This window comes from Ascaphus truei, chromosome 3 (genome assembly GCF_040206685.1).
Source record: "Ascaphus truei isolate aAscTru1 chromosome 3, aAscTru1.hap1, whole genome shotgun sequence".
NCBI classification, from domain to species: Eukaryota; Metazoa; Chordata; class Amphibia; order Anura; family Ascaphidae; genus Ascaphus; species Ascaphus truei.
The window spans coordinates 390,486,088-390,501,008 of NC_134485.1; the positions used below are offsets into that span (position 1 = coordinate 390,486,088).

Genomic DNA, 14,921 nt, shown 5'->3' on the forward strand with positions numbered 1-14,921 from the left:
TCAGTGCACAATGATGCACATTGTCGGCCGCATTTCATAGTAGTAAGCATTCATATGTCATTACCCAGAATCCCTGGCTGCAGTGGAAGCACTGTGTGTTAAGAGATAATGGTGAAAATCAGGGTTGCAGACTTGTCTGAGACATGTGAATGAATGTGCTCACAAGTGATTTTTTTTATTTATAGTCATATATATATATATATAGCCAGGTCCCCTCTGGCTCCCCGGTCATTCTGGTCCCTCTCCCTTACCTCCACCAGGGTGGGGGCTGCTGCGGGGGCTCCCGGCAGTGTCCGAGGCAGGGCACCGCCATCTTTGCTGTGTCTGTGCGTGCGCGGAGGCTCGCGCATGCGCAGATGCGATGGCCATTATTGAAAGGGACAAGTGGCAGCAGTAGCGCTCCGTACCGCAGGGCCAGCACCAGCTCGCGCATGCGCAGATAGGGCGATGCGGTGACCATTACATGTATGCGCAGGGAAAAGAAGGTAGGCAGCCATTAGCTAGCAGCCCACGCGGTCCTCATAGGGAAAAGCCTTACAGGGAACTACAACTCCCAGCAGGCTTAGAGGCAGGTGAGTCAGATGATTGCAGGCAGGCAATAGTGTTTGCAGCTTCCCCTGCAGAGAGTAGATACATTGTATGGGCAATGTGCTGGGAGTCAGTCAGACTGAGGAGATAGTGGGGGAAGGAAGGGGGGCAGAGAGCTGCGAGCTTCTCCCCTAGGCCAGAAGTACCCCGGGCTAGAGTTGAGGCCCTGACTCCCCACTAGTGAGGTGGGTGTTCATAGGGACAGGCCCTTAGGTAAGGACCCTGTGCCCCTTCAGCTGTGTGCTAGGCAGGGAAGGAGAGAGAGGCCCTGCTGCATGTTCCTTAGTGCAAGGAAGGAGAGATAGGCCCTGCTGCAGTTCCTTAAGGCAGGGATCCCAGTGAAAGTGTTGCTGCATGTTCCTGTATGCTGTGTTGCTGATCCAGAGACTTTCCTTACGGTGGGACGTCCGGCTAGACCCCATCCCACGCAGAGGTACAGATCAGCGCTGAACCAAGCAGATCCGGTAGACCCTTTGCGAAGACACCCAGGTATTTACACCCTTCCACACGTGCACAAACTTTACCTCGCTCTTCACATGTGACAGGCCTGTTCACACACTTGGGTGGGCTTGGACTCTCTGGACACGGGGTTGGGAAGGGGGTGTAAGGGTATATCCCAGTTAGGGGCAAGGTATAGCCACCAGCTAGAGGCAGAAGGTGGCCTATATATATTGTTGTGTATGCTGATGTGTATTGTGTTTTGTTCTATTCTTCATATAGTAAACTGTTATACTTATACTCCTATGTATGTGGTTACTATATGTGGGTCCTGTGTGGGGTACATTCTACACTCCTAGAATCCTACACAGGTGGAGGCGCTGTATGTAAGATCGTTCCAGAGGATTCACCCCAGGCTCTCACTAGCGGAGGCTCAGCCCTCCTGTGAGCCTAACAGGTAAAAGCACCACACACCTGGTAACATATAGGTTCCTCCTCACATGCACCTTAATCTGCGATTGGGGGTGGGGGATAAACCCGTTACATATGTATATATACATACACACACACACACACACACACACACACACACACACACACACACACACACACACACACACACACACACACACACACACACACACACACACACACACACACACACACACACACACACACACTACTGGTACCCTGCAGTACTGGGTATATGATCACCACCACAAAACAAAATCCTTCAGCTAAGGGTTCCAGGCATTACTTAAGTGAATGGCTAGAAGTCAGGTCTTGTCTCAAGCAGTATAGGGATATAGATTTTGAGAGCACAAGCGGGCAGTTCTTTTTACCAGAGAAATATATCAAGCAAAAAAAGGGGGCAAAAGAGAAAACAAAATCAATATAATCAAATTTATGTAAAAAAACACAGGTGATATTCAAAACAATAAAAAATACATTAAAAATGAAATCACCAATATTCGGTTCATCCGCTCATCAAAATATCACAACCACAGAGGATATGATCCTGCAAAAACAGGGTCCCTCGAACTCAAAAGTCCCAGATATGAATAATGGATTCAGTCCTCTTAGCAGATGTTATGTGCAAAGACCTAAACTTCGAGTCGGCATCCTCGTGGAAGCGAGGTGAATATCACGTGTTTTTTACATAAATGTGATTATATTGATATTGATTTTGCTTTTGTTTTCTCTTGCGCCCCTTTTTTTGTTTTATATGTTTCCTAAGTCACCCGGCTAAAGGAAAAGAATGGTGTATATAGCGCTAAAAGATAAATATAAACACAATAGCTAGTAACAACAGTGAAATACACAATATTAAATGATTATAATTAATTGAAATAAAATGAAATAAAATAGGCAAGGCTGCCAGGAATAACTAACCCAAACATAGTTAGTGAGACACAAGAAAAAAACAATACAGACCGGCGCCTTAGAGTCCAAATAGTGGGATATATAAAAGTCCAATGAGTGGCTTAAGATCTCCAATAGATGGTAATCAAGTCCAGTGGACCGCAGGTTCCTCAGCAGCAACAATGATATGATATGCAGGGGAGACAAGAGAACAAGATCATCGTGTACCAAATTATGGATGAAACATGTAACACATAAACAGACAGACACATAAAACAAAAAACATGTAGGCTGACTAATAGCAATGATATTTAATGAACACAATAAAATCAGCAACTAGTGACGAGCAGGTCCAGGATCCGGTTGTGAAAAAACGGAATCCTACTTACAGCAAGTCCTCAGGATATGCGCAGGTGTAGGATAAAGGAAGAACCGGCGGTGGGTGATGATAGACGCGTGCCGCATGCAGGGGATTCCCTGAAGAAGGGCGCATGCGCACGAAACGCGTTGGGCCTTTTGAGTATTATTCAACAGCTTTACTAGTATATGAGCAGATCATTGTAGCAGTCCCTGGAGTCGCGGCATATTTGGACTATCATTGTAAGTGAGATCGGGCGAAGTTGGGAGATTCGGAGCGGTGTCCCGCCCCTTGTGACGTAATTCCGGGCGCGAGCGACAGGCTTTCCCTCCTGCAGTGACGCAGTTCCGGTCGCGAGCAGAGGGCCTCGTGGAGCTGAAGGCAAGGCTGCCTATGTCGGCAGCAACCTGAGGAGTTACCCGTGGACATCTGCATGCGGCACGCGTCTATCATCACCCACCACCGGTTCTTCCTTTATCCTACACCTGCGCATATCCTGAGGACATGCTGTAAGTAGGATTCCAGTTTTTTACAACCGGATCCTGGACCTGCTCGTCACTAGTTGCTGATTTTATTGTGTTCATTAAATATCATTGCTATTAGTCAGCCTACATGTTTTTTGTTTTATGTGTCTGTCTGTTTATGTGTTACATGTTTCATCCATAATTTGGTACATTATGATCTTGTTCTCGTCTCCCCTGCATATCATATCATTGGTGCTGCTGAGGAACCTGCGGTTAACTGGACTTGATTACCATCTATTGGAGATCTTAAGCCACTCATTGGACTTTTATATATCCCACTATTTGGACTCTAAGGCGCCGGTCTGTATTGTTTTTTTCTAAGTTACCCGGCTGATCACGGGAGAATAGGAGCTGCAGCGAGATAACTACCATTGGTTAAAGGATACAAAGCACCTTTGGGATAGTGTGCCTTGCAGTTCTTTTTACCAGAGACCCTGCAGTCCTGAATACATTATATGAAAACTGGTATTAAATGTATTTCACTGCCTGGTGTAAGAGACTGCAGTGTGTGTGTGGTTTGTGTGTGGGACAGTGATGCTTCTCCTGACCGGAGTGTCGCTGTGATTCCACTTTTGGAGTGCTGGGGGGGCCACAGCACCAGGGCGTCCCAACCCCTCCGGCACATAGCGATCACGTGACCGCTCCTCGGTGTGACGTGGAGTCACTGATGAAATGAATGGAAGAGGGATTTTGCTCCTCTGCCAGATAAATTGTATTCAGCACTCAGCTGGCTGAGACTAGTGCTTTGGAGGGTAGAGCTGTGGCAGATGAGCTGGCACAGGTAGGCAGTCAGTTACGCCACAGTTAGCAGGGGAACGTGAGGGAAGCAGAAGGGGTCGGCCAGCTCTGAGTTGGTTCATCCTAATATATTTGCCAGTTTGTATGAAAATATAGGTGGGGTCAAGATGGGATTACTGCCTTAAGGGTGTTAAAGTCTTTAAAAAGAAAGATAATTACATTGTCATGTTATTAAAAAAAAACGTTTTAATCGTTTTTATGCTCGTTATAAGGGGCTGCTTCATTACAATATCCCTTTAGCTTGCTTTGACTCGAAGAAGTACCTTGTCAGGACAGAAAATGGCATTTCTTTTTGGTAGGCCCATACTGTACATCATGAGTTTTTGTCATTACACTTTTTGAGGCAGATTATCTAGTGGGAAACAGTCATATCATTCTTCTGCATCAGTTTCATTTTGTTTTGTAAGCAACTTGGAGTGCACTTTATAATTACTTATTTTTGTAGCAGGCAAGTGACCCAAATAGAAAAGAAATATCATGTTCTGGTATCTGATTTGCCTCTTAAGTGCAAGAAAATGTGAATGCATTTTTGACCATATTTACAAAGCAGTACTGTTCCTTAAGACAGGGGTGCACACACGGGGGAGTGGAGGAGGCATGGCGCTTGCAGAGGCCCCGTGCTCTTCCCCGAGTGTTTTTAATTAAATGCTGGGGGACTGTACAAGGCCTCTGCAACCTCAACTTACCGGGATTCAGCCGGCTTCTGGTCACGTCGCCATGACAATGGGTGTCATGGTCATGTGACGTGGCGTGTCATCATGGTAAGGCGTGTCAAATGATGACGCCGGGGGGTCACTTGACGTCACGCGACCCACAGTGTCATTTGACACGGGGTAACAGGGAGAGGGGCGGCGTGAGCGCTGGGGCCGGCACACAGGAGGTGCGCAGCAAAAGACACTTTATGGCAACAAGTGAATAGGCTGTAAGGTGTCTTTCGGCACTAGAAAGTGTCTTATGGAATAGCACTGCTTAGTAAAAATGGGCCTATGAGACTCTGGAACAGAATAAGTACAATACTGTTTTGTGCTTGTCAAGTTATAGTAACTGCATTGGCCCTGGAGAAGTAAAGAGTTCTATCAGGCTGTCATAACATTTAATGGAACCACAAAAGCGCTCTTCAAAGCTATAACACTGTACTGTATACAACATTCTCAAACCCTTGCAGGTTTCTCTTTTCTGTGCATGTGAAGAGACCAGCACTGTATACAAATGTGTGTACGCACTATTTACATTTATGAAGAACTTGTTGGTAAATTAAAATGCGTTACAGCCAATCACAAATTTATTGTTTGAGTTAAAATATACCTGATCATATGCAAATATGTTTTTGCAGTATGGTTCTCCCTCCGCACACCTTCTCCAAATTTCTTTCTCTGAACATGTAACACTTCCAGATGCAACTAATAAATATTGTCAACTGTGCTTGTCAGGTATCATGTCAACATTTTCCTGGTTTTTAATACTTACATCAGATCTATTGAGTGAGGCCAACACCGCTTTGCCAACTGCTACTAATGTATCTGCTGCAGATGGTGCAAGACACTTGATGGAAAAATAAAAGCAGATCCAAAATACATTAATTGGTTTATTTGTTTTTTATTGGATTGGTGACCCTGGGACTGTCTGATCTCTTTATTCTCACAGAGGGACGATTATACTGTAGTTTGGTTTTAGGTATGCTAGGAATGTAAACTTGGCCCTGTGACGTCAATGTTAGCGTACTCTTCTAAGTATTATATGCTCTAGAGCAGGAGTGGCCAACTCCAGTCCTCAAGGGCCACCAACAAGTAAAGGTTATAATGATATCCCTGCCTCAGCATAGGTGGCTCAATAAAGCAGGAATATCCTTATAAGTTGACCTGTTAGTGGCCCTTGAGGACTGAAGTTGGCTACCCCTGCACTAGAGTGTAAGCTCTCATCTCCTGCACCCACTGTTTCTGTCCACTTCCTCACTGTCCCTCATTACTACACCTACTGCCTCTCTCCCACCTGCACCCAGTGACCCTCTGCCTTCCTCTCCTGCACACACTTCCCCTCTCTTGCTTCCTCCTGTAGGCTCCTAGCTTCCTGTCCTGGACCCACTACCCCTCTGTTTCCCTCCTGCGTCCACTGCCCTCTCGGTCACTCCCTCCTGCACCCCCTGACCTCTTCTTCCCTGCTCTACCTATATCCACAGCCCCTCTCCCCCCCCCTCCTGTGTGCACTTCCCCTCTCTCTCTCTCTCTCTCTCTCTCTCTCTCTCTCTCTCTCTCTCTCTCTCTCTCTCTCTCTCTCTCTCTCTCTCTCCCTCCTGCACTTCCTCTTCTGCCTACCCTACCCTGCCCTCCCTCTCTGTCTCCTGCCCACTCTGCCTCTCTCTCTCCTTCCACCCTACCCCCCTTTCTCTCTCCTGCCCACCCTACCCCCTCACTCCTGCACCGACTGCCCCTTTCTCATTTACCAATTTTGTATGTGTAAACACACACGCCAAAGCATGGCAAAAGTACTTTCTCTGGACAACTATCTTCTTCCTTGAGGATGGAGGTTTCACGCTTTTTATATAAAACACATTTTGGTAAAACTAACAACAAGAATCAATAAAATGAAAAGCTCCAACAGCGGGAAATATATAATAATTAAATATATTTAATCTGGGATTTTTTGGGTCCTGAGTGGGACTCCCCCTGACTCAGCAACCCAGGGGTCCCGGGAAATCCCCAGCAAAACTGTAGTCGTCGGTCCCGGGAAAACTGTTGGTGACCCTGCTTGTATGTAACGGTTTACGTTTTTCTAATATACATAACTCTGTACCCCATGGTACCGTGCTGTGGAATATGTTGGTGCTACACAAATAAATGATAATAATATACCCAAGTATCATGTCGAATCTAACCAAAATCCTGATGTACAACAACAAGGAGCAGGTATAGAGATAACACGAATAATAGCATCTTTTCCTAAACACAATTACACAGGCAGATTTGTGAATAGATGGAAGGTCATGAAAAAAAAAAAACAAATCCGTTGTTTTTACACAAGGTAAAATATTTATACGAAAAGAAATGTCGTTTTATTCATTTCTCGGACACAATGTTATTTGGTTAAAGTGGCAGTCCTGAGGCTATGCAGCCTTCAGTCTTCATATACAAAAGCACATTGCATCATCTTAGCGCCAATCGCATGAGTGAGAAAGGGATTGTAAAAGAAATTACTTGTCACCAAAAAAAATAGAAAAAAAAGAAGCTAATTTTAAGTGCTGCAGCATTCCTTATTCTTTGCAGTGGTCTGGTGTGCCTAAGATGCGGTTAACCATCTTATGGAAGAGATTGGTGTCCAATGTAAAGAGCATAATTAGCAACTTTCTTGTACTGTATATGATGCAGATGTAAATTGATGCTAGAGGAAATGTTATCAACGCTGTATGTGAACGTGAAAATGTTGACAGCTTTTTATCAAGTCATTTCTGTGTTAAAGAAAAGGGGTGTGTGCCAAGCACGCTTGTTGTAAGTGAAACGTCTCTGTGTTTTGTAATTGAATTGAATCACAGACTGTTGGGAGTGTAGTAGGTTCTGGAGTAGTACAGGCATACCCCGGTTTAAGGACACTCACTTTAAGTACACTCGCGAGTAAGTACATATCGCCCAATAGGCAAATGGCAGCTCACGCATGCGCCTGTCAGCCCGGCCTTGAAAAGCAACACCGGCTCCCTACCTGTACCGAAGCTGTACGCAAGCGGGGAGACAATTAAGCCTGTTACAAATGCGTTATTTACATCAGTTATGCACATATATGACGATTGCAGTACAGTACATGCATCGATAAGTGGGAAAAGGGTAGTGCTTCACTTTAAGTACATTTTCGCTTTACATGCTCTGGACCCATTGCGTACGTTAATGCGGGTTATGCCTGTAGTATTGGTATATTAAATGATTGGTAATGTTTGATATGTGGATATAAAAGTACTGTTAGTGTGGCAGGGTTACATATAAAAAATAGTGGTGCTGCGGTGCCTTTGCTTATCAAAGTACTGTTATTGTGTCAAGTTTGCTTTTAAAATTTCTGATAGTGAGGGTGTATAATATGTATTGCATACAATACTGATATCTGTAGTGTTGTCAACTTGTAAAGGTTTCAATTCCAGCCCTAGGATAATTGAGGAGTACAAATTGAAGAGTGATATTGTTGGAGCTAGCAGCGTTGTTTACTTAATCTATGTCGCATAAATAAACTGCCATCATATCTAGCATAGCTTCTGGCCGCTATCCTTCTGTTGAGTCCTTACAGTATAAGTCCTGTTAGGTACAGGCACTGTGAAGAGTAAATTCTCTCATGAAGGCCTAGTTTGCTATTGCAGCCTGTATGCATTGTTACTGTATCCAGGGGTGGGCTTAGCAACAACCTGAGAGTATCATCATGGGGAATGATACTGGCTGGGTCACATGCAGATAATGTGACGCCTGTCAGTATCAGATCTGCCCTGTTATGGTCAGGGTTACAAGCCCATCCCCTGGGTATATACTGACACTCTCCCAGAAGTCAGGCAGTCTGTCTTCCCTCCCCCTGAGGATGCAATGTGATATCCGGAGTACCATCAAGGATAAGGAGCTGGATGGGGCCTGCAGGGCCTTATACAAAAGGGAAGGCTGTGACTTCTGGCTGACTACAATAAATATCAGTTGAACCATCTATCTGTGTGGCTAAATGTCTGGGCCACTAAGAAGTTGCCAGCATGGACCATCCTGGTCATCTCAGGATCCTCGCTGGCTGGAGGCGCTGTAACCAGAGATGAACCACCCTGAAAACCTGTCCTTATATCTCCCCACACCATTGCGGAGTACTCAGAGCCTCCTGTTCCAGTCTTACCGGTACGCACCGCACTAGCAACACCAGGTAGCCGGGTGATCTCACTTTGGGTGGGGGAACAGGTGCTACACTTATAAAGTGTTACTTTTTGTTCAGTGTGCCCTGAGGGAGTTCTCGTGAAGGGTGATGAGGGTAAAAGGTGGTGTGGGTAAGTCTGATATGGCTGCTTGTGTGATTTTGTGCATGAACAACTGTTAGGTATCTGCGCATGCGTTATTGCGACGTTGGCCGTCTCTGCGCATGCTCTAGTGGTGCCGACTCTGCACATGTGCATTGGGCAACTCTGCATGCACTGGCTGTGCTGGCCTCCTCCTCGCATGCGCTGGCTGAGCTGATCGTCTCTGCGCATGCGCTTGTGTCGACTGATGCGTCTACACATGTGCTCTGTGTCGGCTGTCTCTGCGCATGCGCTGGCGTCAGCCACCGCTTTTATACGTGCTGCCAACGGCCGCTTCTACTTATGTGCTATCCGCCGCACTGTGCATGCATGGACATTGATGATCACTTGTGTGCAGCGCAGGCATCACTCGCAACTTCTGCAGGCCGATTCTGCACATGCGCAGTCCCTTTACTTCCATTACGATTTTCGTCCCCATGAAGACTTTTTTTCCCTATGAGATTTTTGTAGGTGCAAGTGTCAGCTAAGAAGTTTCACTTCAAAAGGAAATAATAAATGTAAAAGATATGATAATACAAGATCAACTGTAGTCCCTAGCAGAATATTTATAGAATCTGTGAATAATCCTATACATTATGAATTCCAGCAGTCTAGTTACATAACCTAACCATTCCACGCACTTCATAATCTGCTTCTTTATCTATTAACCTCATAAACTCCATGTTTTCTGTTATATAAACTCTAGTACTCTTTTCTGCAATACAACTACCACACACTGAATAATGCCCTGTTAGGCAGATATGCTGGTCTCATTTTATTTACATTGATATCTCTACCAATTTCCTTTGCATTGATACTATGCATCCTGTATATGCAGAGTTAAACCTTACTTACAGCAAAGTGCCAAGAATGCTATTGTAATATATTTCACAAATCTTCTCAGCCAACCTTTCATTGGCCTCTATCACAAAGCAATCATTCATGGAAAATGACCATAGAGGAAATATAAGCAAATCTGAATGTACCTAAGCACCTCAAGTCGTACATATGCTGACTCCACTCTTTGCATGCAATGTCCTCTAATCCCCTCCAAACATCAACAGAGAAACCCTTACCACTGATGATTACTGTGGATTAAAAGGTTTGTACAAAGGCACAGCACAAAATCGATATTTCATGCATCGTGATGCTTCGCATACCTTTGCAACTTCGGCTAGCATGCTTCATTGGCATCTACATTCATTTGTCCTTCCCTATTCAGGCAACTTGTATTCCTCTGCCATCATAACTTTGCTTTGATTCCCTATTCAGTTATATGAAAAGCATATTCCTTTCATTTTCACCCTTAGCGAGCCTGACGGACATAGATAGTATTGGGATGAAAATCCACACAAAATCACAAAACTTGAGGCTTTTTAACTCTGTTAATGTTTTCAGATTTACATTTATTTTGTGAAGCCGCTGGGCCTGTCCCACAAAGCTGTGTTACATCAGGGTTCATAAAACAGAAATGGGCGTTATGTTCCCTAAGGTTAACAGGTATCCTCAAAGTTACCTATGTAGCCGTGTCTCCCTGCCCCCCCCCCTTACTTCCGATGCGGGTGCGGGGAAGAGGGAGGCTACTCCGGCTGACGGGGGCGGCTGCATGATAGTAGTGGGGCGATCAGACAGCCGGGAGCTCCGGGGTGGCTGCGGCTAGCGGGCGCCTCCATTGTTGTTTGGCGCGCATGTGCAGAGATGCTCGTGCATGCGCAGAAGACTACGAGGTCCGACGGCCATCTTTGTATACATCACGCATGCGCATCGCATATCACAAGCGGCGCCCATTATGTAAGAGCTCCGCAGGGAAACTGCATATCCCAGGATCCCCTGGGCAGCTAGACCATGTGGGATGAGACAGCCAATAAGATGGCAAGGATCTCGGCAAGCAAAAAAGATACATTTGGCACGCTGATAGCGCAAGGCAGTGAGTTGGAGCCAGGACAGACAAGGGGAAGGTAGGGTCTGTCAGTGGCAGTCAGACTAGGCCAAAGAACCCCCCTTAGGTCCCATATAGGCCCCACTCAAGGGAGTTTGTGGTTGCTTCAGGGTGGGGTGACCCGCGGCCTGTGGTCTGGGACCAGACCATCTACGTTTAGAGACTGTATGGTGATACCATCTGAAAGGAATTCACCCCATGTGGAGGCGGATCGCCATCGCGGACGACGACGTAGCTGGATCAGCAAATCCTCATTGTTATGTCGGCCAACCCGGGTGCTGGAGTACCCGGCAGGTACCTCAACAAAGTGCACCAACAGTTTAGGGGGTAGCACTACTCCACACACTTTTGGGTGGGCCTGACATTGGGAGAAGGAAATCAGGTTATTGGTGCCTAGCACCCAATGTACTTTGGGGACACTCACTGGTGGTACTGGGCTGGGTGTGCATTGTACTGCTGTGTAGTAAGGGTTGTTATATTATATGTGTGTGTACAGTAAAGGTTGTTATTATTATATACCGTGTGTGTTTACTATTACTATTGGTTCCTATGACGGGTTCCTCCCACTACGCTGGGATCACTCGCAGGTGGAGGCGCTGCACCGAGGCGATAAATATATCACCCCAGGCTCCCAGTGGCGGAGGCTTAGGCTTCCTGTGAGCCAACAGGTAACGGCAGTACTGGTAGTCTCTTTAGTCAGGGGGAAAGAGGGCTACACCCATATACAAAAAAATAGCAGTTCTACATCTCATTGGCATAGACTTTCTGTAGCATGAGCTTGTCATCGCATAAAGCTTGGCTATCAACTAATAACATGACGCTAAGTATGTCTTAATGTATATATGTATGTCTGTATGTATGTCTTTATTTATATAGCATCATTAATGTACATAGCACTTCACAGTAGTAATGCATGTGACAATCATATAAATAACAAATAATACAAATAACACATAATGGGAAGAAGTGCTTCCGACATAAAAGTAACATTTAAGAAAAGGAGTCCCTGCTCCGAAGAGATCACAATCTAATTGGTAGTCGGGAAGAACGTGTAGCACATTTTTACCATAGTGCTGCATACCACAACACACCCAAAGCTCCCACCATCTTCACCACAGGTATTAGTACGATACTTTTCTAGAACCTTCTTCTTACCATTACCAGCAGCAACTGCAAATCAGTCTCATCAAGGGGCAGTGTTGTGTCTGTGAATGTAACAGGGTCCACGCCTCAGATATGGAAATTTCAAACTCAGAGGAGGAAGACTACTGCAGCCGCACTACAAATAGTATTAAAGCAACTACCTCCCTAAATATCAAACTAGTAGTAATATAAACTGCTGCAATGTGGGCATTTCCTATAGAGTGAAATGTCAGAATTAAAATGGTTTATATCACTAACGTCAACAACAGCTTGACTGCACAATAGTATAGTAAAATAAAAACCATTAAACATGTTTTTGTCAGCAAGCAGTGGGAAATGCTGATTCAAGTGAAAATACTACCGAAGCAGCACGGACTGTTGTACTCTGATCAGCGCTGTTTCTGTTGCTATCAACAAAAGTTTTATTTTAATGAGTTTAACACATTTCCTAGCACTAATAATTCACTTGTTCCCCACCACACTTTAGGTGTAGCCCCTTTACCCCCACCCTAGGTGAGATTAGGTCTGCTACTCCATTTGTAGCGAGGTGTGGTGCGTACCTGTGAGGTAACCGGAGGGCTGAGCACTTCCGCGGTGGTGTGGGGAATCATCAGGACAGGTGTACAGGGTACATTTGTTCATTGGTTGCAGCGCCTCCAGTCAGCATGGATCCTCTGGATAGTAGGATGGACAAGACCGACACCTTTCTTTAGCCCAAGACAGTGAATCAGGTAGAATTCATACGTCAGAACATCCCTCTGTTTCTTCTTCTCATCCTACACCACTTCCTAACTCTCCTCCTGCCTTCCTTGACTCTTTTTCCACTGTCTCAGAGGAGGATGTGTCGCTGTTGATTGCCTCTTCTCCTTCTACCACTTGCCCTCCTGACCCCATTCAATCCCATCTCCCAAAACCTCTTGCTCCTACTATAATCCCTATGCTCACACACCTTTTTAACTCCTCCCTCTGCTCTGGAACCTTTCCATCCTCCTTCAAACATGCAACAGTCATACCATTACTCAAAAACAGCAAGCTTGACCCTACCTGTCTTTCTAACTATCGACCTCTCTCCCTCCTGCCTTTTGCCTCTAAACTCCTTGAACGTCTTGTATTCTCTCGCTTGCTCCATTTTCTCAATACCTATTCTCTCCTAGACCCTCTACAATCTGGCTTCCACACTGCTCACTCCACGGAAACAGCCCTCACTAAAATAACTGACGACCTCCATGCTGCCAAAGACAGAGGTCATTACACTCTGCTCATATTACTCGACCTCTCTGCAGCATTTGACACCGTGACCACCCTCTTCTCTTTCACATACTCCATACTCTTGGTATTCGGAACAAAGCTCTATCCTGGATCTCATCCTACCTCTCCCATCATACTTTCAGTGTCTCTTTTCCTAACACCTCCTCCTCCTCTATTGATCTCTCTGTGGGGGTACCCCAGGGCTCTGTCCTGGGACCTCTTCTCTTTTCTCTGTACACACTCTCTAGGTGACCTAATAATATCTTTTGGGTTTAATTATCACCTCTATGCTGATGACACACAAATATACTTTTCAACACCCGACCTTACACCTGCTGCACAAACCAAAGTTTCTGAATATCTCTTTGCTATATCATCCTGGATGGCCCTCAGCCGCCTTAAACTCAACATGGCTAAAATAGAGCTCCTCATACTTCCTCCCAAACCTGGCCCTACTACCTCCTTCCACATTACTGTTGCAACTACGATCATTCACCCAGTAGCCCAAGCACGCTGCCTAGGGGTCACACTCAACTCCTCTCTCACATTTGCCACCTCACATTCAAAACATTTCTAAAACCTGTCGCTTTTTCCTCTGCTATATAACAAAGATACGCCCTTTCCTCTGTTGCTCGACTGCTAAAACTCTGACTCAGACCCTCATTCTCTCCCGTCTTGATTACTGTAACCTCCTGCTGTCCGGCCTTTCTGCCTCTCACCTGTCTCCCCTACAATCTATCCTAAATGCTGCTGCCAGAATCACTCTACTCTTTCCTAGATCTGTCTCAGCATCTCCCCTCATGAAATCCCTCTCCTGGCTTCCAATCAAATCCCGCATCTGACACTCCATTCTTCTCCTCACTTTTAAAGCTTTACACTCTTCTGCCCCCCTTACATCCTAATTTCTCGTTATGCACCATCCAGACTCTTGCGTTCTTCTCAAGGATGTCTTCTTTCTACCCCCTTTGTATCTAAAGCCCTCTCCCGCCTTAAACCTTTTTCACTGACTGCCCCACACCTCTGGAATGCCCTTCCCCTCAGTACCTGACTAGCACCCTCTCTATCCACCTTTAAGACCCATCTTAAGACCCACTTCCTTAAAGAAGCATATGAATAGCACTGTGGATATTCTGATACACATGATACATAAAGCTTGGCCCCCTGTAGACGCACTTTCCAGAACTCCCTCCTACTGTCTCTGTACGTTCTCCCTACCTACCAATTAGACTGTAAGCTCCTCGGGGCAGGGGCTCCTCTTCCTTCATGTTACTTTTATGCCATGATCTGTTATTTATATTATCTGTTATTTATTTGATTACTACTGTGAAGCGCTATGTACATTAATGGCGCTATATAAATAAAGGCATACAATACAATATAATCACTCTGATAGATGTTTCCATGGTATTTATTGCATGTTCAGGATCTTACAGCAGGTACATCACTTTCCTTACTTCCCCTAGTGAAGGTATTACTGATAGGGCTTGAGGCCCATACCAAGCCTTCTGCATGGTGCTCCTCTTG

The 14,921-nt window shown here is 45.4% G+C and overlaps 1 protein-coding gene across 3 annotated transcripts in view; it reads right to left on the reverse strand.

Annotated features, from left to right (window-relative positions):
* ARHGAP42 (Rho GTPase activating protein 42) overlaps positions 1 to 14,921 on the reverse strand; it is a 407,208-nt gene that overhangs the window by 79,761 nt on the left and 312,526 nt on the right. The gene's annotated exons all lie outside the window — the stretch shown is intronic.